This window comes from Gavia stellata, chromosome 10 (assembly GCF_030936135.1).
Source record: "Gavia stellata isolate bGavSte3 chromosome 10, bGavSte3.hap2, whole genome shotgun sequence".
Lineage (NCBI taxonomy): Eukaryota > Metazoa > Chordata > Aves > Gaviiformes > Gaviidae > Gavia > Gavia stellata.
In genome coordinates, this window is record NC_082603.1 from 19518100 (window position 1) to 19540851 (window position 22752).

Sequence of the window (22752 nt, forward strand, 5' to 3'; positions counted from 1 at the left end):
GCATTGTTCTGTTATAGATAAGTATATACTTTAATATGATTTGTAATACAGATGTCAAAGCACCTTTTCTGAACACATTATTAAAGGCAATATCACAATAAATGATTCAAAGAAATCTGCGTTGGCCAACAGTTCAAGTCGGTACCACAATAGTAACCTGTAATTCTCTGTATTATGTTCTTACACAAGGTATAGCTCTTTCCAGATGACATGCTTTTAACAGCAGCAGCTCTTGGCCTTTACTTCCATTGCTTCCTGTAACCCAGCTCCTTCTATTCTCTTTCACCACATCTCTTTAATTATAACATAAAATCACTTTTAAAGCAGAATCATTAAGCTGTGAACACCACTAGCCTGTAATTCCACATAAATTGTCTTCAACCACAAACTTCCATCTGTCTGAAATGCTTCAAAGCTTAAACTCACTCACTCTCTCATATGCTCGTATCTCACACCCCATAACTAAGTTACATCAGTACGAAAATGTTTGTAGAAAATGCTTATTGAGTATATCTCAATTTTCCACATGACATCTGTTGCTCCCCACTACATCAGTCACAGTTTTTGCTCCTTCCTTTCTCATTTGCTACCTCTCCCATCACTGCTGGCAAACGTCCTATTTTGGAAAGAGACGAGGCAACAGACTCAGGTTTCATCTATCTGAAGATGGCTACAACAAAAGGGACTGGCAACTCTCCCCTTCCTGCCAGTAACAGATTAGAGGAAGCATTTGGTAGGGGACATAGTTAACCACATGGCTGCCCAAGGCTACATGGATACTGAGTACCACCTAGAGAGCCTGAAATGAAACAAATTTAATTTGTATTTTCTACACCACAGTAGAAGATCTTAGCTAGATTTGAATCATAACTGCACAGAACTCCAGGGCTGATGAGGCTGGCTGGTGTGGAGGAAAGCTTCCCCTTTTACATGTAAGAAGTAAACATTTGTGAGAAACAGACATGATTTGCAAGAAGATTGATGAGAAGTGTTCCTCTAATGAGGTATTTGAAACCATGATGATTCAAGAATTAACGTGGTAAGTGCACTTTAAAGGCTATGCATAAGATATAAAAGATGTATGATTAGATGCAATCAGCAGAAAGGCTATTGCATACAATCACCTTCAACTTTGTACGGTGAGAGGGGAAAGTGAGAACCCATGCAAGGAGGAGAACCTTCACAAGTATGAAGTACACAGACAGTTGCATTATGAAAGAATAAGGAGGCTTTAAACTTCAAATTAAAATGAAAACTAATCTTTATGATGAAGAACTGAAATCACCTTTTTGAAATAACTGCAAGAGTTAAAAACCAAAAGCTGAGATGAAGTGCAGGATATAGACTGCTGAAGTGCAAGTGAAGCTAAAGCTAGTGAGAAGCAGATGAAGCACCTGAAAGTGTCTAACCTGGTCAGCCATCCTAATGGCCTGTTTCACTGTAGTCTATTAATAGGACAACAAGGAAAACTGCAAGTTTTGAAAAAAGCTACGGTTTTTCCCAGTCATGAACAGTTTGCAGTTTTTCCTGTGAAGTCAGGAAGCTTTTTTGTTACTTTCTGAAAATTCAGTTTAACTGTTAAATGGCACACGATTTGAGTCATATGATTTTTATTTATTTATTTATTGCGGGAGGGGGAAGAGGTCCAGTGATGGTAACATGCAACTCTGACTAGTCTTTGGGACAACGATGTTAATCAGGAGTTAGAGAATTTGAGGCGTTCATAAGCACTTGATTAACTACTTCATTTGCTCTTCTATAAAATTTAAATCATCCTAGAAGTAAAAGTCCTGTAACAGTTGAAAAATGAACATTGCTTATATGTTTTTAGAAGTACAGCAGAAAATGCAATGTATGCTTTAATGACTTTTTACATGTGGAAGATGGGGAGAAAGAAGATGCTAGGTATTTATTAAGTATGATTTGTTTAGCAAAAATCTCCTTAGATGACAGCCCTGCAAATTCAACTTTGATTATGAGAACTTGTCTACCTAAGGTTGGATTGCTTTCACTGAAATCAGTTAAAAAAAATAATCAGGTTAGGTAATTTCTTTTCTATCAGAGATTCTGTGGACAAAATGATGTCCTACAGTATCATTGCTTTCATTGCATTCTATTTAAACTTGATTTTGTAAGAAAAACATCTAGGCAAAATTATTAAGAGCAAATGTCTAAACTGGGTTAAGACTGTCCACACTAAGTTTTACACCAATGAACTGTATCAATTTAAAAAGCTAATCAGCATTTAAGGAAGTGGTACTTTGAATACAAGACACTTTTTCATAGTAATATAATACATGATAATTTTAAGACCTAAAACTGAAATTATTTATCTTCCAGATCGCTGCCCTCTCAAGTCAAAGCAGTTTATCAACTTGGAGAGAAATGGACAGACCAAGTTTGATTGCTTAGCCCTATTTTGTTAGGGTCTCAACTAATAAAATCACCTGTGAAAATGCACTAGACAGATACATGCCTATAAAAATATTTGAAAACCCAAATGAACAATATTTACGTAATTATAGAAACAAATGACTGCAATCATAAGCTGTTATTTGTCTACATTCCTTGCATATTCAAACAGATGTATGTCTTATATAAAACAACTTTATTAACATTTACTTCAAATCCAAGTGTTAACTGCATACAAAATATTATCTTCCCCAAAAAATAGAGTGGCATGGATTTTAACAACTTAAAGGTTAACAAAACCAAGTATTTCAAATTCCTTACATTCTTCACAAAAGCACAAGAACCTCCTGATATTTCTTAACATGAAAATCTACCAAAACCAGAAACTCTTATTTCCCCTACAGCTTAGCACTTACCACTCTTGATGAGGATACATTTTGAGATTCACTGACTGTCAAAGTCAAGTTAACTGAGTATCCAGAATAATTCAGAGCATATAACCCTACTTCCCCAGACCATGCTCTTTGTCCTCTATGTCTGTTTTCCTTCCGTACATACCTACGGATATTATTCAGGCTCTCTCTTCAATATGTCTTATGCACCTGCCATGCTCCCTTGTGAAACTTCCCACTCAGATGAGGAAAGGCTCAGTTTTAAAATAAATTTTAGCTCAGCAGCCTTCAAGTGTTACCCAACAGAAGAAAAAGATGTGGATTCAACCTTCACTCACACTGACTTGATGTGAAGGAACCGGCCAGCTAGTATTGATAGCACCATCTCTGAGCAAACAGTTGCTCTGTATCTATGACACTGGATGCCACTTCAAACCAATAAGCAGGTTTCTTCTAGTTGGGAACAATACTGAAGCCAGCTGACTTGGTGTCTCAGCTTTCTTTCCACTGTGCTCCCAGGCCAATTAGGCAAGCAGCTGGTAGCCTGAGGCACTGAGCAGCTCTCAAGCTGTTTCCCTGCCCAAAAGCTGCATTAAACACAATTGGCCTAAATTCTGAACCAGAGCAGGACCGAAAACCCGCTCACTATTGACTCCATTCTCCTCTGATGAAGAATGAAAACCGAACAGCAGCTTAAAAATGAACGATAATTATGTAGCAAAGTTAATGTTCTGATTCATTTTCAAATTATACACCCACCATACACACGTAGCCTTCATCCTTCACTGAAATGCAGCCTCCTCTGGGAGCTGTTTAGCAGCATACTACTTATAAACCAGAGCAGTGCTGCTCTATGTGCTCTATATCAATACTTCAGGGATGGAGAGGAAGAGAGAAAGAATCAATGGTGCTATGACGATTTATGGCCATGGAGGATTTGTGTCACTATAAATTAAAACTGCAGGGAAAAATATAGATTGAATTAATAAAAAACACTTAAAGTTAAAATTTGTTCAAGTTATCAGTATTACCATACAAACTCTTTCAAAGACCTTTAAGAATAACAACTCTATCCTGCTCTACCAGTACTACACTGGTTCTTTAGCAACTTCATGACTTAAAGGCCAACACGTATTCTGGGCAAGCCTTTGGTTTCTCCTATTCCTCTGTAAAAGTATTCCATGAAGCCTACTATCTCTTTATTGCTGATTAATGAATGTCTACTACTTTCAAAGGCAATTCTGGGTGAGCCATTGCAGGGCGGTGTCATTAAAGTGCAGCAAACTCTTCTGGCTCTGGTAACTACAGCACTCTCAAAACCAGTCCGGGGGAATACAGATTCTCTCAAGTGTGAATCCTTACAACCATCTCTAAGTGACCATCCTTAAAACTGTAATTAACTATTCTGATCCCCATTAGCAGAGGTAAATATAGATATTACAATCAACATTAAGAAACAAGGAAAGCAAAACGCTTGCTATTTGATAGAAGTACAAACAGCTAGTCTTGCAAAGTGCCTCTGCTTATCAGAGCTGAGTGACTTTCCACCCGTAAACCAAATACAACTTAAGTGTGAAACTACACAACACAGGCACACTTACCCCCAACCTACCAAATTTTTATTAAGAAAAATAGTAAAGGGGTTGCTAAGAAACAAAACTGCAATTTTAGGTAAGTTTTTTCAGTCACCAGTGAAAGCTAACACTAGCGAGAACACTGGTACTCAAGCAGCAGACCACTGCCCTTAGACAGAGGCTAGACGGTCCTATTGTGTTCCTGGCCCCACACACACGCTACTGCCAATCACTTCACATCTTCACAAATTTTGATTAACAAAGATACCATTCTGGGAACCACACTTGTAGAAATCACTGCTAATGCCATATGCAATAGCCATAATTTATTCTAGCTAAAAAAAGAGTAACTCGGGCATTTTTGCTTTCTTCTTTTCTTAGATATTTATCTGTGCAGCTCAGAACAACTTCCCTAATTAAAAATGTCTTAACCCTTGAGACATTTTGGCTATTTGCATTTTAGACAAAAGACACTGTTCATCTCATTTGCAAATCTAGCTATCTTTAATCAGCCTATGAAATACCTACTAAAACCTTTAATTTAATGTTTGTCTTTAAAAAGTCCTCAAATTCCAGGACAGTCTCAGCACATATGTGCTCTGAGCTCAGTTCTGAACTACAGCAAGTGAAGCTCATGTGCAAAGCTCATACAAGGACGGAAACAGAGCACAAAACTCAAAATAATACCAGGAAAGTTATTTTATGGTTTTTTCAGTCAGGACAAAAAACCCCATCTTTTCCTTCCCCTTCTAAAAATTCAGTTGCCTTAGTGTCAAGAGATTCTAATGAATAATTTCAGAAATTTCATTCTAGCTTGTTTTTTTCCAGCAAGGCATGAAAAGAAACAGGTATAAAAGATCTCCTGTAATAAAAACCAGTAGTTCAGTGAACAATTAAAACCCACTAACACTGTCAAAACATTTTCTTTAACAGCGGTTAATGCATTTTCAGAACAGAACGAGAAAGAACAGTCCAGTCAGAATTGTTTTCAAACTTCAACAAATGCACATTGAAACTGGTTAAAAGCAAAAATAACCCCCCAAAAAACCCCAACACGGACCAGCAAGGAGGCACCGACATTGTTAACTAAAACGTAATGCAGCAGCTGTTTGAAAATTAGAAGTAGTGATGCTGAAAAACTTGCTACAGTTTCATTAGCATTTGATATTCGTCATTTAATTTCAATACAGCATTTATGCCAGGGCTTTATTTTGAACACGTAAGTAGAAGCATATTGATTAGTGTGTGATATTGTTAAGGGTTTGATATTAAACTAAAAACTAAAAATGTTTACCCAACAGTAAAATCACTATCCCACATATACATCCAAGCTAGTTCTAACATCAGAGCCTGCATTTCTCTTTTTTCTGCAGATTTTTTTAGTCGATCAACTGCACTTGTAAGGCAAAGAGTATTTAAAGATTAAGCTCTGACCAAGTATTTTCTTTTTTATCTTTGGTTTTTTTTTTTTAAAACTCCAGTTAACATACAGTCTTACACATCTTTCTTCCTGCATTCTGTTGGGCAGAATATTTTAATGAAAGACTATGCTGTGGCCCACTATGCTCATTCAAGACCAGACATTCCATGCATGTACTATAAAGTCAATCTGTGTTTTAGTTACATAATACATAGGACAGGTAAGGGCCTACATCTCAAGTTGCCCCAGGAAGGGCAAAACTAAACAAAAACCCGTGAAAAGTCACAGACCAGATGAATTGCACTGATAGATCAAAGCTTAGGTACCCCAACAAGCATGGTTACTCCCAGAAAAAATACGGCTTATAGCAGACATTTTTGTGTAGCAACATCCAATAAAACAGAAAAAAGGAGGTTTCATTCCACCAAATATGAAATTTTGAAAAATTTATAAATGCTTGACAATAAAAGGTGCATACTAAAAGCACATCTTCAGCTTTAACTATAGCATCACTACTATGACTTCTGAATATTGCAAATAATACTAATTACAAAGTTACATAAAAATTTACAGAAACATTTTAGGCAACATGGTGTAGTAGCAAGATGTAAAAATAAGCTTATGTCAAACAGCTCCATAAACTCTTCAAGTTCAGCCTGAACTGTTTTGCTTGACACAAGTGTTGAATTCAAGTTAATGAAGTAGCATGAGAGCAAACATAATAGACACCGTTCCTCTTTTTTTTCCTCCCAGTCACTTACAATTTCAGGTTTCTTTATGACAAGGAAACTTGAATAACAGACAGCTGTAAAGAGAAGGATGTAATCACACAAGGAAAAGGTTTGTGGCTTTTCAGAACCCCGAAACTGTCAGTAAACTGTTATGAAGCACGGTGACTATGACAACGGCAATGAAAAATACTTGCAAATCAGGGATTTGTTCTCTAAATAATAAACCACAGCTGAGTACGTAACAGCAGGGCTTGCTCTTATTCATAGTACCTTAATATTGTAATGCAGGTCTGCAGTGTTAGCAAGAAAAGTTAATGGAACTGTTTTATACACGGATACAGTTGTCACAAGCGTTCCACTATACAAATGTGCATGTCACTCCTTCAAGCAAAATCCAATTCAAATAATGAAAGAAAACAAGATCAATATAGATCATCTGACTCCATTTAGTAAGGCAGCCTGGAGACTGTTTTGTTATTTTATACAAGCTTTCTCCAGACATACAATCATTTACTTTTTCTAAAACAGTACTAGCTAGCATAAAAGCAAAAAGGATCACTAAACTGCCTGTTAAAATCATTGAAAGACCTATATGTATGGACAACGCTGTATTACAGTAACTCACCATCTCATTTAATAAAACTAATTGGTAAGATATACTGTTGTTACCAACATATTACACTTATACCCCAGCTTGCCTTCACACTTCTTGGCTAAACTAACTGATCTGGAAAACAAACTCTTGCCAGCTGGTCTAGCAGCCAAAAAAAAGGAAAACAGTAACAGCATTGCTTTCTGATCAGAATGGCAACTGACGCAGTTAGGGTAGAAGATCTAAATCTTTTATTAGGAATCTTAGGAAGTTAGAGTACCAAGAATAAGTTTATGATAACTCTATGTAGTACCAACAGATACAGCACTATATTTGCTTAATTAACACAGGCTGTGTACAGACTAAGCATTTACAGTGATAAACATGGTTTCTAACCTTAATGTACTTATAGGAGTTTGTGTAAAGTCTTTTGAAAAAACAGAAATGAGTGCGTGCTGAATGAGCCCCACTATTGTTAAGTCATAACAGAATTAATTTTAATTACATTTTTTAAATACTGACTAGATAAGATCTTGATTGTATTTTTTGTTTTCTTTGTGAAAACCATTTATCTTGCTCTTAGCTTCATTTTAAGAACTTCAATTTAATTCTATACCCTGGTTGCTTTATATACAAATCAAAAGCATGTCTCATTTTTCCCCCCCAAAATGCAAAATGTTAATTAAGAGATTTGCTAGCTCATGTAGCTTAAATAACAACATATATAAAAAAAAAGACTGCCTTATCTTTTTTCCCAATCTTAGGCTTGCAGCCTAAAGACCTCATCTCAGATGAAGATGAAAAAGATAAGCATGAATAAAGATAAGCTCTAACAACACAGAGACCACTCAAAAATTACATTTCAGGAACCTCAAAGCCATTTTAAGTAAATGAAAGTACAAGAAAAACTCTTTTTTAATTAAATGCTAGAACTACAACAAACACTAAATTAAATAGTTTTTAAACTACCTCTGGAAAACTCTTCTTGCTATAGCCTACACCTCTTCACACCTGGGGGGGTCCAAGCTATACTCAGGCAGAACTAGGAAAACAAATACATGCAGCATTGACCTGGTTCCTTTCTGAATAAAATAATCACCCGCTTTAAAGGTCGCCCTTGCCCTCTGACTTTCAGAGGATTAAAAGGAGCAATGGTCCAGTGGACTCAAGGAGTCAGCGGAGGGAATATTACAGAGGAAAGCTTGCAAGTCCTCACAACATATACCCTTCCCTGGTCCTACCCTGGAAGTTCAGTTGGGCTTTCATGACAGAAGCCCAAATGAAATCCCTAGGATTAGCTTGAACTCATGCATTAGAGAACACTTGTGACACAACTAGCCAGCTAATGCAAACCTTCCACATTCATTCTCTCCATGCTAAGAAACGGTGGCAGTCATATTCAGTTCCAATACACTTGCATACCAACAACACTACTATAAAAACTCTTTGCAGCAGACATTGATTAGCAAAATCAAAATTGCACAAACAAGAGCTTTATCTAGCTTCATGTCAGCACGATACAGAGCTCCCTGTCCTTGGTAAAAACAGAAACAGTCCAGGATCGGTGAGGTGCGCAGTAAGGTGGTTTTGTACAAAAAACTTCCCACTGGTAGCAGAGCCAACTGCTCACTGAAAGCCTCTGGATGTTAATCCTGATTTAGACTGGATTAAGCTTTTTAATTAAAAAGAATTCTTTTCCTACATCCATGAGAAATATTTTATTCTCTCCCCAAATCAGTCCTTTTTTGAACAAGGACGACTATATGATGAAAATTTGACCAGAACAAAAGGGCAAGCAAAAAAAAGTAAAAACAACTCCAGCCCCTTGCTCAGGCCTTTGGTCCCACAGCACTAAGGGATACAATAGATCTGTATTCATCAATCTGTAAGAATCCATCCTGACTATAATATACCATAATTATTCACCATCAGAAGGTACATCATCACTGAGCTTACCGCAAAAAGTTATGGTGGATAATGCAATGCCACTGAAATAAAAGTTAAAAAGAATTCCTACAGGCACCCCCCAGTAAGACCAGAGAAAAAGGAATCAAGATTCTCCTTTTAGTATTTCAAATTCATGAAAATATTCATTTTATGAAGGGTCCTGGAACAATGAGGAATTTAATTTAGCTTTACATATCATTCTGTTGGCATTTGATGTAGAATTGCACAGCATATAAAGATAATATATATATTTGGTCAGATTATCTTTTGCACACATTAAGACTTTAAATTGTCAGATTTTATTTTATACAAGCAAAGTAATCTGCTTCCAACAATAGTCAATAGGCTAAAATCTAGCATTAACCCATTTCTAATATGGCTGAACCCTGTAGAGCTCTGTAAGGGAATAATCCTTTTGCTGTATTCAGACAGAAAGTGGTTTGAACTGTCAATACCAAGCCACTTAAGATATTTTAACTTGATTTTAAAGAATATATTACATGGTCAGCCAAGGTAAGAGTATCAGCACTAAAACTGTGTTTTGAAGCAAAGATTTGTTGAAACTTCATGGGCCATGTTCCCAAAGAAAGAAGGTACATGACGTTGAGAACTACGCGCTCTTGCCAGAGATGCAGGTATTGGTCTCAGCTCTGCTTTCCCCAGAAAAGGTGTACAGCCATAACACTTCCTTTCTATGCCAGCATTAAATCTACTGAAGAGTCATCTAAAGCAAGCTTTTACCTTCCGTTCTTCACATCTCCATACATGAACCCCAAATTTCCTCAGTTGCTTTTGGTTTAAGTCTCCAGTGACCACAGATGGTTTCCATATGTATAAATTAAATTTGCCTTGCTGTTGCATTAAGTCATCATCTTCAAATTCCATTAGTCTCAGTTACTATTTTTGGGTATATGAATAGTAAAGTTGGAAAGTTCATTTTTTTTGTTAACAAGCTGTAACCATGTAAGGACATATATATATTAATATCTGTTGGTAATTCAAATAAAGCATGTGTGGAAAAAACACACAAGCTTTCCTTTTTGCTATATGAAGTGGAAGTTATTTCTTTGGAGTGTGAAGTCAGAAAGATATTTTAATCCAAGCCATTACTCTGTGGGGGGTGGGACTATTATAAACTTCTGTGGGTGGATATACCAATTGATACTTTTTTGGTAAGAAATAGCTTATTTATCTAGGATACTTCAAAGCAAAAAAAAAAAATACCACTGGTGAATTCTGTTTCCAGGGAGATGACATATTACCTTCCAGAAACATGTCACCCACTGAAGTTATTCTTTGGATTGAGTGAGCAGAGCAAAACATGAAAAGGACTTCTTTGCCATGACTCTCTGGCCACATAGTTACTTAAGGAGTAAAGTAAAAGTAAAGTAAAATACAAGGAACTTTGACTCACTATCCTCAGCAAATGTAGTTGCAGTGGTTAGAGGCTCTATCAACAGAGCTCTAAAGACATCATATCATGGTAGCAACAATTCAGACACAAGTTTGGGCAGAAAAGAGGGGGAAAAACCAAGAGGCAATAGTCCTTTACAATGCCACATGGTTCAAGGGAAGCTGCAGGATAAGTGATCGTGAGAATGTGTGTACCCCCACCCCCCACCCTTCATCTCCTCAAAGTCACTGCTCTAGATCCACCCCATCTACAATTCTTGTCAAGTTTTAAGGTTATCCTCACCTCTTCATGCCCTTTTCTCTTCAGTGGACTTTTCTTAAAGGAAGCAACAACATCATCCCTTCTAAAATGGCAATACAAAGGAACCAAGCAGCTGTGTAGAGGAAAAAGACTGACAGCTCCCACACAAGGAGTTAGTAAACTGGCACTTAGAAATAAATAATGGACAAACTTCTACTGTTCGGTAACAAATAATTTAGCAGCACAGTATGCCCATTACAGAATAGCATCTGCATACCAGTCTCCTTCAATTGCATTATCTCATGTCTTCTTAAACCTTTCAGGTTTTTGCCACATCTTCTTCCTCTGAACTTTTCAGATAGTTACAGCCTCTCTTCATACACTCCTCACACCCTGCTAATAATCATATGCCTCTGCTCACAGTTTCCCATGAATCATTTAGACTTATAATGACCTGTTAGGATACAGCAAGAATCCCGTTTCTACTGCCTCCTTGGAAGGCTAGTGTTAACGTGTTTCTCCTAAATCCTGGCATCTACAAACGCTTTTTAAAGATATACACAAAAGCCACATTGCTACTGCACATTTTTAAAGTGCAAAGTCACTTGGCCTTTTGATTCAAATGCAGGGTTTTTTAGGGTTTTGTTTTTTGGGGTTTTTTTGTTTGGTTTGTTTTTTTTCAATACACAATTTATCCTTCAAAAGGAGGACAGACTTTGGCTGCATGTAAGTTGTAAACAAATACCTCCCTTGCCCATACTAAAATAACTTTTGAAGTCTTTTTAGTTCGTTCCCAGATAAAAGTAACTTCTCTTAGTTTCTGATAAGCCTCTTCAAAATGTTTTCACACTTCTGTTGACACCTAGTTCATACCATGCTATCTTCTTCCCAGGAAGGAGAGGATATCATGGGCTGACATCAGTTTGCAGGATTAAAATTGACGCAGGGTAAAAATTCTCACTATGTTTCAAACATCACCGTATCAATGAGAAAATGGGTCACTTTTCATCAAAAGAAAATTCTGTATTGAAATTGTTATACATCAGGACTTCACATCTCTGTGCACTAGTAGCCTATGGTCAACTCAGAAGATAAGAAAACTTTCAAGCAAGATGCAGAGCTGTACTTTGGTACATATGTATATCTATACTTTCAGCAAAACTATGTTAAATTTAAAAGAGGTTATTCTGCCCAAGTGGCCTCCTCGCTATGTTCCCAAAGGCGGACAAAGTAACCCAATGATACTTTGGTTAAAACAGTAGCCGTTTCTTCCGGAGACTATAGAAAAGGCTCCCCTCGGTAGTCAATGTTACAAGCCTGCAAATTAAACAGGTAGCAGAAATTTCACTTGACTTTACACGTGCCGTTTAAAAAGTATCAGGAACTTCAGTAACTTTTGCATGCCCCATAAACTGTTTTTAACCTGTTCTTCAACTGAGGTATGATTTTTGCAATATATTAATTTCCAAAAACTGTATTTACAAATGTACATAGTAAGGTTTATTTCAAAATATAACATGTTTCCAAACAGCAGGTTGCTGTTGAACAAAAATGCTGAGCTGCCACAGCTCTGTTCTGCTTTTGCGTCTTCCAACTGCTCAGAGGGGGAAAAAAAGTTGTTTTAAGTGTTGTGGGGTTTTGTTTTGTTTTTAAAACATGGCTTTCAGCATCTTTGAAGCAAAGGAGTTTCACGCTGCTTCTCTCCGAGGAGGAAAACATGACTCTGCATCAGAAGACAACAGACATCTCTCCTGACATCAGAGGAAAGATGTCGCAAGCCGCTGTGATGTGACTGGCAATGGGGTAATTGACAGAAGTTTAATGGTGCTGTCTAGCCCAACAGAGCTGTGGGAGTCAGACTAGCTGTCTCTGCACATCTGTTGTGAATATAAGCATTTGAGAACAATCCCTGCTTTCAGCCCAGATACTAACTCATTCAGTACATTCATCACAAAAGCAGTTGAATCCAATGGCTTTCATTTTACAAAACGATAGATCCGTACTCCCTCATAACTACATACATGAATAGTTCCAACTTCTGAACTTCACATGGATTACTACCTCCTCCTCTGCAAAGGGTCAACCTGTGCCATACAGCCACAGGAAACAAACCATAGGAAATTTGCTTATCTATAGAGAACATTTTTGAATTGATAACAACTGAGCTGCAAACCCCACAAAAATTCATGCTCATGCCATTAAAATGTCTGCAACAAACTGTCTTGGTGAAAGGAAATCCAACATGGCTACAAAACACATTTCTTTTTCGGAAGTGAGAGCTCTTTGCAATTATTACTTAGGCTATAATAAAGGTAATCCCCACTAGGGGGAGCACAGCTCTCCCTCTCAGAGGCACTTCCAGCCCGATTTGGAAGACACGGGCGGCATCCTGGCTCATTCAACACACAATGGAGTTGTCCCTAAGGTAGTCCTAAGGTGGTAAATATTAAAACGATTTTCATGTTAATTTTATTATTCAGATTATCATTAAATGTGAACGATGGAAACTGCCAGGCAATTTGATTGCAAAGCTTATAAAGAAAAGCACCAGCAACTTCACATTTCTCATAGAATCATAGACTAGTCTGGGTTGGAAGGGGCCTTTAAAGGTCATCTAGTCCAAGCCCCCTGCAGTGATTTACAGTCAGTTGTACAAAAATCAAGACTGGCATGTGATGAAGAGCATGAATAACACAGGTAAGGTTTTTTTAATTTGCCTTCTTGTTTTCCCACCATCTGGATACACCTGGTTCCCATTATCAAGCCTTTCTTCCCAGCTGTGAAGGAGGGAACCTTTCATTTTAAAACATATGCTGACATACGTCTTTCAAGAGCTAGTGTTTTAACAGTTTTATCAATTACTCTTAATACTTGAGGAAATCACCTGAGTTGTCAAGATTAAAATGGTATCTGTTACCGTAAATGCTCTTTCATCTAGTCCTCACTAGCTGGGAAACACACCGCAGAGATCACGGAAGTTAGCTACTAAGAAACATTTCAGCAACAGTTTTCCCTTTCTACTACCTACTTTTTCTTTTCCTCTGAATCTAAGGATGCGTTTTATTTTCTTATTTTACCATGGTAGTACAACTACACAAACCTTTCTTTTAAAAAATACTGGCACTAGAAAAATGAGGCACTATTTTAATTGATTAGTGGAAATTTTTGCATCAAGGAAGTTGTCTTTAAAATGAGTTACTTTTCTTCAAAATTAAATGAAGCACTCATTAAAAAATAATTAGTATGTACAACAATCACTTGAAAGCCTGTCTCCTACTATAGGACATTTCTATTGGGCAGCAATCTGCACTGCATTATAAAACACTATTATACATGAACAGATGGATATCATAAAATGATATTTAGCTACAGATTTCCTGTCAGAAACTTATATAAAAAGAAGGGGGGAAAATATGCTCAACATTATCCATTAGCCAACATCAAATTACTGAAAAAAAATCAGAGGAATCCATGTAATGCCTAAGACACAGCAACCTATTTTTAATCTGTATTTTTTCAAGTCGCTTGCATATAAGATAGGCATAAATAAGACTATGTATTCACCTAAATATGACCAATTCACACAATATAGGACCAAACCCAATACACTACCCATGAAAGAACACACACGTAAATATATTTCAGTTACAGTTAAAAATTAAGACTTGTCAGGTTTGAATTCTTACTTCTGGGTGAACATCAGAGGAAGTCAGTGAAGCTCTAAGAGCTTCACAGACTTGTCAGAAGAGCTGATTATAGGATCATGGCACAGAAACATATTAAACTTTCCCATTATAAACTGTAATGAACTGTCTTGGGTAGAATAGCAAACCCATTGTTTACTTCATTCAGGTATGAAAGTTACTCGAGTTGCAAAGATCAAGGTGTATAACATCAACTTTGTATGAAAACAAACTGCTCCCTTAGTTTAAGGGCAAAGTATTATCAGCTGTTGCAATCAATAGAACTATTTTGAAATACAGTCTTGTCTTCAATTACACTTAATCAGAACCTTTCACTTCATTGTCAGGACTTGAAAAAAAAAGTAAACATTAATGCTATTAAAGCACAATATAGAGATCATTACAGAAAGGTTATAGTGAAAATCCAATGTCAGATTAACAGTTGCTGAACATGCCATCCAAGAGGAATGTGGGGGTAAGGGAGGTAAGATACAGATGTGAAAGGTGAGGCACTCCTTGAAATACTTAGCATACCTTATTAAATAGATTGTGTTCAGTTTATTGTGAAATACAACTCTGATGACTGATTTATACAGAACAACTGATAAATTAATAAAGCTACCTGAAAACTTAGTAAACCTCCAAAATATTATTTCATCACGACTTCAGAACACATTAAATACTACACAAATATTTCCTTTAGCATGTAAGTCAATAGTAGCATAAATTTTTAGTCTGTACTTAGACTGAATTTTCTGTTTTCTTCCTAGAGTCACCAATGGAAGCTTTTAACGTTATTTTTCCTATATATTCAGCTTCTTTCATTTCACTTCTCTTTCTGCACAAATGCAATACAAGCAATGGAACACATAGACTCTTCTGTTTCAGTGGTCTTAAAGACAAACCAACCTTCAAGATCACTAATGACCTCCAAAAGGATTTAAATAACAGAGGGCCTTACTATTAATTACTCCAAGCTAACAACAGTTAGGGCTTCAAGCACATCCAAGACAACATTCTTAATTCCCCAATCAATGTGGTGAATTTGGGAGGTCAAAGTACATTAAACATGGGGAAGAAGGAAAGGAATTGGAAAGAAAAAATAATATCTAAATAGGCTATCAATTAGAATATGCTGTATTATTCCACACTCCTATAAAGAGCAAACTTTGTATCCAGAATTTCTTATTTGTACATACAGACACATACAGCTGCATAAAAGTTCAAAAAGTCTTCATTATTTTGGTGAGAGCTGGGAATACAGTCTATACAGAAAGTAAACCTGGCAGCTCACAGCTATCTCAAGCTTACCCTTGGAAAGGGCATAAGGATCCTGCAATGTATGTCTGGACGCAGTTAATAAGGCTAGTCATTTATAATTAACAATGTTCTCCTTTTATTTTACATTATACAGCTGAATAACAACTCTCCTGCTAACCCAAACCAGAGAGGAGTCTTAGGCTTTATTGAAAACCACCATTAAAACACAACTGTAGTTCTAGCAAGTGAAGTTAAAGAAAAAACAGCCAGAAAACCACTAAAAAAGGTGGGAAATCATCTCAGAGAGCAGAAAAACATACCCTTCTATAGTACAATGAAAGAACACCAGACACCCTTGAGATCTAACCAGGTGCACTGGAGGGAAATAAACAGTGCTAGTTCCATTCAAAAACACCCAGCAGTTTCAGAAGCTTTTAAAGTTTTTTAGGTAGCTTTTAATAGACTTGAATGAGAACAGTCTGAGGCTAGGAAGCAGTGAGAGGCCTGAGGATCCCATCTTCCAACCACCAGGTTTATGCAATCAACTGCTTCAGCCTTTTTTCTGTGGTTGCTTTATCAAAGAATGAGCACAAATGCTTGTTTATAAAGCCTTGGGAATTTGAGGGGGAATGGACATTTGGCTTTCTCTATACAGAAGAATGATAGTCTTCATCTATCTTTTTATATATAAGGTAGTTGAGATAACATTAGGTCTTGTCTTAATGGATTTTGTTTCAGTATCTTCCAACTCAGTGATAATAGAATATGACATACAAAAGGCTTGTGAAGCAGGCTTAAAACACCGCAGACATCACTTCAGCTCCCCTTAAACTGCCTCCAAGCACAAAATTCTGCTCTACAGAATGTACCTATTTCTATAAAAATAATCAAGACATTTCTTTGCCCATTTATTAGAGACTGAAAAAAGAACCAAGTATGCAGAGCCACTGATCTGTTCAGAGAATGTATACTAGCATTCAGCAATGTATCAAAGTGAGGAACCAGATGATCTTTCAATACACTTGGTATTAGAGCAGGCAGACCAAAGTAAACAAGTTTTTTGATTGCAGACCTGTAAACTAAAAAGGAGGACTATATCACCCAACTCCTTTCTTCTCAAAGCTCTGCCAGTGGGAAGACAGAGCATTTACTTCTTTTTGGGGAAAAAAGATCTAGTACTCAATTATGGTACCTCCTAAAAAACCACCTAAACCAAAAAAAAGCCCGCCCAAAATAATTCCCTGCCACCAACATCAAAAACTGCTTTCCAGTACACAATTATGCCAGGTACTTTGTAATAAAGTCCACAATTGTGAGTTTTCAGCTACGATGGCCCTATTTGTGTTCTGTTCACAGCTATCCGTGTCTTCTCAAACTTTGTAATAAAGTCCACAATTGTGAGTTTTCAGCTATGATGGCCCTATTTTTGTTCTGTTCACAGCTATCCGTGTCTTCTCAAACACACCTTGCCCCCCCTCACTGGCTTCATTGTAAGCACCAAGCCTCTAGCTCTTCAGCTTCCAGTGTCAAATCTCCCCAGTATTCCCTAAACTCTCTCTCAATCTTATTGAGCACACTGAAGCTCCTACTCCTCTGTCGTAAATACTCCCAAATGTTAAGGAGCCCGCATCCAAGTTTCTGTTGCCTAGTTTCCATTTACAATTAAAAACAAAGCAACAGGAATAAAAAAGCTAAACACTTATGGATAGAAACACTATTCTTCTTATCTAAGAAAATCCACACTTTATCTGTTGATGCAGAAGCAGTCCCCAGATTAAGATAATGGCAGGTGCAAGATAGCTTCCCCAGGACAAACACACCTACAGAAAATAAACAAAAATTATGCTTTTCTGCAGTTAAAAGATGAGGTTTGTTCTACTTTGCATTTCACAAATTCTATCCCATAGCCAACATTTGCTACCTCAACTTAGATTTTTAAATGTTTCATTAGATATTTATCTTCGGTAATGCATGGATGCTTCCTGGAAAGATTTCACCTTCATTCTGAAGAAGCTGTGAACACTAGACAAACAAAATTCACTTTGCAATGTTTATTCTTAATCTGTCATATATGTCAGGATCTGGATGATCACTACACTGTGACAAATGGAAGTATTTGTGGTTTTTTCAGTTGTTTTTGTTTTCTGCTCCATGCTATATTTTTAGAGATTTATCTCCCAATCCATATTAGCCATATGCATTTTTATGCCTATATTTTGCTAAAGAAAAGGAGAACATTGACATAGCAAGCATGCTGATGGTGTAATATATAGACTATATGCTTGAAACTGGTACTTCAATCATAGTTTCCCTATTCAACTATTACATAAAATGAAACGCACCCTTGACTGACAAAAAATACAAAAATGTCAAATTAAAAGAATTTTTCAAGTTCCAGACATGTAATATTCTGCTGCTCGTACGGGTGGTCTATAATTATGCAGCACAGCTATAGCATACTTATGCAAATGAAGCTTATGCTAAGGGATCAATTTCTCCATCCTTGAAGTGCAGCGACGCAGTGGAATATCGAACGACAGCAAATCAGAACTTCCTCTGAGTGGAAAAAATTTTGCCAGTAAAAAAATTAAATAGTGCTCATATATATTTGAAAGAATGAGTTAAAGACACTAGACTTCTGATTTCAAAGAAACTACTCAATCACTCTTCCTTCTCTCACAAGGAGAGTCATTGTCAATATCTATTTTGGTAGCAGCTATTACACATCAGTTTGCAATGCTCTTCCCAGCACTGAATGAATTTAAAGATTACTCAGACCCTTCAAAAGTTCACAACAGTGAATTGCTACTTCATTTGCTTTCAGAAGGAACCTGGACTCTCAAACATGGCAGTTCATCCTTGAAACAAAATCTTCACATTACACACCACCACAGTCTCATTATACAAATTCAGCTACGATGGACGCTTCATAAACCAGTCAAACTCTCTGTAAAATCAAAACTAGTAATTGTCTTTAGGAGGCTGGTCATTGAACTTACGCTTTACTACCAGACTGTCTGCTTGTATCAGAGTATTTGTAGTAAAGGTGATGGCAGACATCACATGCTTTTGTTTGGCTTTCCTAAAATTCCAGATGTTAGGGGGGTATTTGTCAGTTCCTGTGGACTCTCAGTGGTTGTACAGAAGAGCTCAGATAGACACAGTAAAGGTTGGGAAGTACTATTCCATATCAGGACCGAGGAATGGGCCATGTGTCTGCTCCTCCTCAGCCCTACCTCCCATCTTAGCCTCTTACCACAAACCTATCTCCATCAGTGGCTTAAGCCAGTATGTTAGACCATAAACAAGTAACGTAACTGCCAATGAAGACACAGCAGAGAGCTTAAGGAAACGGAGGACAGATGCACTTTTTCAACAGTTGCATCAAAATACAGCAAAATTCATCTACCAGGACCAAAGAATGATTCTCAATTTGATCCTTTTAGAATTTTTGCTTCATCTGGGAAGCAATGCTAGGGATGAAGAGGAAGTTCTGAGAGAAAGGCATTTTGTCAAAACTGCCTGGCACTAAGGAAATGCCACAGCCATTCGGACTGAAAAAAAGTTTGGGACGGCAAAAGCCAGATCACTATTTGTTTTGCATAAAGTCAATCAAGAGAAAATTTGAAGTTTTCTCAGTAAATCCGTGGGCTCTAATCAACCAATTCACAAGAACAAAGTCACCAGATATAGACGAATATTATCAAGAGAAAGTGAATTGTCTTTATTTTGCTATTACCAGTATTAGTTCCTCTTTATCCCTATTGTTGTCTTACACCTGTACACACAGACATGCTATTTTTTGAAAAGAAAACAAGTTGTGTGAGCTTACTGCAGAGGAAAAGGTGCAACCTGAGGCTCTATGTTTTAACACTGATAATGGAGGATTTCTCTCAGTGAGAAGCTGATAGAAAACAGTGGTTTCTACCTGTGAGAACCAAGATCAGGGACAGAATTGCTTCATACAGTCTGCATATGATTTTTATGACAATTAAACACTGAGAGACAGTTGGACTACTACATTAACTGATACCTGATTCTAGTCATATTGGAACCCCACGGAAATTTTAAAGCAGGCCCAAAAGAACCATTACGGGCACAATTAGTGCTAAGGGATGAAAGCTGCTGTCACAGAAGCACTAACAACACAAGCCTGTGCTTCAAATGACTTGCTAAACACCACTCAGGAATCCAACAGATTACACAGTGCATTTGTACTGCTGATCATTTCCCTCATAATCCCATTCTTACAATATGCCTGAAAGTATGCAAGACCCCGTAGTCTTGCTCTGTTTGCCACTGAAAAATGAGAGAAGTGTATTTTAGCTGTTTCTGAAGGGGGCGGGTAGGGAGAAAGGGAGGGGAAGAGAGAGAGATATGTGTAGTATGCTTTGCTCTTTTTTAAACAAACAGTGAAGAAAGCAAAGCAGCAAAGTGGTCTTTTTTTTTTTCAGTCTCACTTCTTTTTCCTATATTCTCATCCTTCACATTTTTCACCTTTCCATTCTACTTCTCTGTGCACTGCCACATCATCTTTTGGCCAGAAGATTCCATTCTCACAACGGGAGCCAACACACGTTTCTCTTACCTCAAAATCTCTCCCTGGCAGAAGCTTCTTTTCCCCCTGATTCCAGAAAGGTGAACGCTAACTTTTAGGTTGTCAATTACTAAAACGATGAAATACATGACGCTCTCGGAACAGGAAGCAAGAGAAAAAAAAAAACCCACCACAAAAATCAAAAGGAGGCAAAAAGAAAATATGACGTAGTCAAAGCAGGTTGCCTATGACTGCCATTTTCTTTTTCAACTAAAGTGTCACAAATTGTTTTCTTAGGCTTCCTTTCATCATTTTTTATACAAAATGCTATTACCAGGAACAGAAGCAGCAAACAAATGAGAACAGGCAATACTTTGTCTAAAAATAACTATTTCTAACTCTCTCTATATTTCTCTGTTTCTCTTAACTTTAAGCTGATTCGATTTCCACTTCAAAATTGGAGGAAGGAAGGAAGAAAAAAAAAAGAAAAAAAGAAAAAAAAGACTGCTTCCTTTAGGCTCCGAGACAAAAATCTTCAAAGATGTTTTTAAGCACTTGTTATTCTCTGGTTCCAAAGATGAAGTGGTACCAAACCAGCAGAAAAGAATTATCACTCCATGAATAGCTAAAAATGGAAAGTGATCATCTAAATTAAAAAGGTTGAGAAAGATTAGGGAAAGTTCAGATAAGTTCAGATGAGATTTATGTCTAGAGAGCAAGCAATAGGAATGAGTTATAAAATATCAATCTATAAAACATCTTAAAAGAACATTTAATACAGAGCTTGTAGAAGGGATAGTTAATATCAGTTTTCACTGTGACAGCAACTTGTAGTTTAAACTAGTTGTTAAATTTGTGTTAGACATGCACACACTAAAAATTAAATTTAAGTTCTGCCCTTTTCCAAATGCTAAGAACAAGTGCTTGATTAACATTATGTAAATGTACTCCTATTTTGATCATGACCAAGCAGAAAATGTTCATTAAGATGCAAACACAATATGCTGAGAAAGTGTCAGTCCACTTCTTTTGCAAATTATTCATTAGGAGTCAGGCACTACATTAACACAATTAAATTTCTACGACAATAAATACACATAGATCTGAAGCTTAATACGGGATGAAATGATGGTAACACTCGCATTTTCAGACCAACGTTAATATACTGCTACATAAAGTTTCACAACTGGTGATGGCCTGATTTACATTTTGTGAAACCGCATATTAGATAGATAGCATTTTTTGGTTCCTCCCTAGGAGTGCTATTAATTTAGTCAAAAGTTTGTAAAAGATACTTTGATAAAAACTGCTGCATATTTACAACTTGTATACAATAAAAAAATAAAACTATTACTGCTACAGTTAGACTTTCAGTCTGATGTTTACACTGCACTGGAAAATAGAAATAAAAATTAGTGAAAAAGCTTATAAAGATTAAATAGACAATGTGTTTTTTCACAGCTTTAAATGAACATTAAAAGAAGAGAATAAATGCCAGACACGGAACAGGTATTTCAAAGTAACAGATAAATTAATACAGTTTCTGGTTTGAAGCTTTTTCTTGTAAAAATCTTCATAGATGTGATCAGAGAAGCCATTTACCACATCAAAGGAATCTACACATATGCTTTTAAAAGCAGCTCCGCAAGGATGGCACTAAGTTTTCGTGTTTGGCCGAGCCTCATACTGAACTCAATGTACAGAACTGATTCCCCGCCTGCTCCTTCCTCCAGCTACCCTCCCAGATTCCTCGACTGGGAGAGTAGTCAGAGGGAATGGACACATTCCTGTGCAATCTGCTCTAGGTGAACCTGCTCTGGCGGGGGGCTGGACTAGATGATCTCCAGAGGTCCCTTCCAACCCCTATCATTCTGTGGTTCTGTGAATGTACCTGGCAAGATCTTTACTCCTTGCAAAACTAATTCCCATCTGAGTTTCTGATAGCTCACAGTGCTTGATTGCCCAACTCTGTTCCTAAAAAGGTCTCTCCAAATCTACAGTGATTTTTTTCCCCCCTTTGGAGTACCACAAAGGGCTGGAATGTTGCAGCGGAGCTGCTCTTTCCTACCCAGAATCTGCTCTAGTTTCTTCTCTTTCACTTCTGGTGAGAGGGAAACAACCCATCACAGTGTAATTACCAAATTTAGAAATGAGTGCAACTATTTACTAAATGAATATTGGCCTCAAAGCTTAAATTCCTAGCAAGGAGACTGTTTTTAATGTTGAACAGGGACTGTTTCATAGAAGTAGTGAGAAAGAATAACACAGCTGACGACAAGAAAATTTAATTGCATTTTTATATAGCTATTTGATTCCAAGCTGGTATGCTCCTAAAATGAAGGATCTTCTGTATAAAAGATTTTTTAAAGTAGAGGAAAAAAAAGGAGTATTTCTAAAAAGAACCTAACTAGTAGACAATGGTCCTTAATTTGACCGTTGTGTCTAGAGCATTTTAGTGCAGGGTAGTGCTTTCTTGCATCTTAGGAGTTTCTGGAAGGACCACAATGGCCACATCTGCCCTGAAATGTGCATGCCTCCAGAATTTATGGA

General features: G+C 37.0%; 1 protein-coding gene across 1 annotated transcript in view; it reads right to left on the minus strand.

Moving 5' to 3' along the window:
• HS2ST1 (heparan sulfate 2-O-sulfotransferase 1) overlaps nucleotides 1-22752 on the minus strand; it is a 78002-nt gene that overhangs the window by 18371 nt on the left and 36879 nt on the right. The gene's annotated exons all lie outside the window — the stretch shown is intronic.